General features: G+C 28.9%; 1 protein-coding gene across 1 annotated transcript in view; it reads left to right on the plus strand.

Moving 5' to 3' along the window:
- The window catches only part of LOC108693997 (zinc finger protein 134-like), a 12,606-nt gene that overhangs the window by 2,853 nt on the left and 6,117 nt on the right, over positions 1-3,636 (plus strand). The window lies entirely within an intron of this gene.

A 3,636-nucleotide genomic window follows, 5' to 3' on the forward strand; every position in this document is an offset into this window, starting at 1 on the left:
CTAAATTCTTGAGAAAAACAAAAACAAACAAGGGCTAATGAGAGTTTTTTGCGCGGTTGTTAGTGCGAAAATAAAAATTATTTATTGTAAAAAACTGTAGTGTAATTAGTTACTCATAAACATTTCGGCCTACTTCGGGACCATCAGTATGTCTGAACGTATGTTGTAAGATTCTCACTTCTTCATATATAAAAAAATGTTTCATATATAATTATACATAATTATATAAAAAAATTGACATATTTTATATACAATTATATCTACGATTATATCATTTACGATTTAGATTTATTTCAACAATTATATCTACGATTTAGATTTATTTCAAGTAGTAGTTTTTGAGTTATAAGAGTTTAAACAGTCATTTACAGATTATGTTTAGACTGTCATCTGTCTACGAATCGTGCGTGAGGTAATATTAGTAAGCACGCACTGCAGCACATAATCTATTTAAACGTAATCCATAATTGGCTATATTAAAACTCTTATTATTTCACAAACTCTATTATTTAACATAAAAATTTAATATATAATATAAAATTTAATATAAATAATTTTTTACTTAATTTTTTGAAAACTTGTTTACTGTAACATTTTGATTCACGAATTTTGGGATTTTACACTGTATACAGGATATTTTCAGATACTTTCGACAGTTAAAAAAAAACTGAAAGATGAACATTCATCTGCTTTATACAACATGCAATAAAAAAGATTTTGTTATTTCTTTTCATAAAAAATTAAAAAAAAATTTTTTCGCATAGCCTGTATAAAACAGATGAATATTCATTTTATATATTTTTTAACTGTCGGAAGTGTCTGAGAAATCAGGCGGACCGTTACGCTGAACCTATATATTTCGATATAATTTAAAGACAGCGAGAAAGGGGTAAAATGACTAATTTTTCTAAAATAATAACAGATAAGAGCTGATATAGAAATAATAAATCATCTTTTGTTGATTTCAATATGTCCACAAAAATGAATATAATAACAATTTGTTTTAGATGCACTCATAATAATATAATTTTTTAATATTAGTTTATAAGGAATGGCATAAGTATAGTAATTTGATTTTCTTTAGATCACAGTTTATTATAGCTAAAAATATAGAATAATGGAACGTATCGATATATGTCCAATATTTTTAATTTTTTATATTGCAATATTTTTATCAAATAAATAAACACAATGCGGGTAAGATGACTTTCAGTAATAGACATAATAACGAAATATTCGTACATGCAAATATCTCGCATTTTAGTTATATTTGTTCATATGCATTGTAAACATGATTACGTCAAATTAGTTAATTAATATTGATTATCTGTGTAAATAAATCTCATCATACGCAGAAATTTTTTTATTTCTTATTTTTCTTTAATTCTTATATTATGATACTGAAATAATAATAGATAATAACATATATGTATATAAGAAGTGTTTATTATAATATGATTGTGAACTTACTGATTGTGAATCTTACTCGCACATGGGGATAAAAATGACGTATAATTAACATTTAAAATATATAAATTATTTTAAGAAATTCAAATTTATTTAATAGTTTTTTTATTTTTGCAAGTAATAAGATTTTAGTGTTTTTATTTTTTCATCTCGATACATAATACATTATTCTCTTATAGTCGCCGACTATGCGAAAGCAGACTACTTTTTGCCCCCCCCCCCCCCTCCTCCCTCTCAGTAATTTTAATAGAAGGGGAAGGCAATGCTCAATAATTTTTACCTTTTGATTGTTTAAGAAAAGGTTTTTTAACAATTGCAAATAATTTCTGCAATCAAAACTATGAGAAAGCACCGACCACGTGACATATGCTATACATAACATTGATGCGGCGAATTAAAGTAGTAACGCGGGCATGTCGTCTGCTGTCCTAGGGTGGACAATCTTCCAACAAGAGACAGTATAATGACACGGTATGACACAGTGTATCATTACATTCTTGTTATTCGCCAATGTTAAACAAGGATGAAATGATTATTGCAGAATACTGAAAAGTCGTTTATTAAGGCGTGTTCTAATTCCCATCAAGGTATTTCTCGGATATCATGTCCTTGTTCAAAGTTTGTTAAACAATAAGATGACATGATATAGGGAGCATTCAAGTGAGAATTTAAACATGCCCCTGTAAAGAATTCCGAGTATGCACATACACGTACCAGAAAGAAATCTGAGAAAGGACATGAGACAATATACACAACATTATCCACTTTTTTGCTCTTAATGGAAATAAATCGCTGAAATCATTAAAATCTTCATTAATTTGATAGATTTTAATTATTTTAGCGATTTATTTCTATTAGTAGCATCGCAAAGAATGGATTGATGTATTCCCTCCCAATTCTCAGTGCCTCCCTAATTTTCGCAAGTTGGTGCTTATGTTCTCTTAAGCTTATATATTTTTTAATTGATCAGCAAATTTACTTATTGCGATTATGATATTATCTATTACTAACTTTTTCTTATTAGGAATCGCATATATTATTTTTGTATGGTCAATTGTATGATTGAAACCGCAATTCATTCTTGTATTGATTATTTGTAATATAATATAATAAAATTTTGTTTCTTCATTGTTTAAACGAATTTTCTTCGATATTTTTTATATGTACGATAGTTTATAATACGATTCTTCTTTATAAAATATTTTCTTTTTTACGCGAGCAACTTTTCTATTATATGCGATATAATGTTCGATACACGGGATCAGTTCAATATCAAAGTATTACATACATATATTACATATCCGACAATAAAGAATTCTAAAGAATTCTAATAATTTATCCGAGAGCAGAATATAAAAACACAGCGATTATTTATCACAATGATATAATAAGAGTTAGCGCTCTTCCAACACCAAGACGCATTAAATCGCGTGCTTTCGATGTTTTGGTCGAGAAAAAAGAGTCGAGAGAACAATTTAATGATCATCGGTCTTTCTTTTCAGCGTCTTCCCAGAAAACCTGGTCTTGCTATCAATGTGGCAAACGATACATGTGGCGGGACTCATTGAAGAAACATCTACGGGTCGAATGCGGGAAAGATCCCACCTTCGAGTGCCCAATCTGCGGAAGGAAATTCAAGCACAAGCATCGGTGGCAGTCGCACGCCAGACTAATTCATTATATTAATATATGACTAAGTTAAGAAGTGATCGATGAATTCTGAAGCGATCGATACGTGCCAACAAAAGATGGTGTTCCTGATTTTTTCTTGTGCCACGTTAACGATCGCGTCCTATGATTACATTCTTTAAAATCGTTGCATACAAAGATTATTCAATATTTTCTTTCTATTTGTGATTTTTTTAATAACTTTCTGTGAAATCAAAGAACTGGAAAGGATACGGGCAGTAGGAGTCAAATGCAAAAGATGTCGTGCAAATAATACATTTATAAGTGTGAAATTTCTTTATTCACTATAAAAAATAAGAAGTTTCACATTTATAATTATTACACACTTATGTATTATTTGCGCGACGTCTTCTGCGTTTGATTCCTACTGCTCAGATCCTTTCCAATTCTTTGATTTATAAGGAGTCTTAGTTGATTTGTTATACGGATTTCTGTGAAATGTTATAGTACAAAATGTTTTTTATTTTAAGATATATATAT

This window comes from Atta colombica, unplaced genomic scaffold (genome assembly GCF_001594045.1).
Source record: "Atta colombica isolate Treedump-2 unplaced genomic scaffold, Acol1.0 scaffold112, whole genome shotgun sequence".
NCBI classification, from domain to species: Eukaryota; Metazoa; Arthropoda; class Insecta; order Hymenoptera; family Formicidae; genus Atta; species Atta colombica.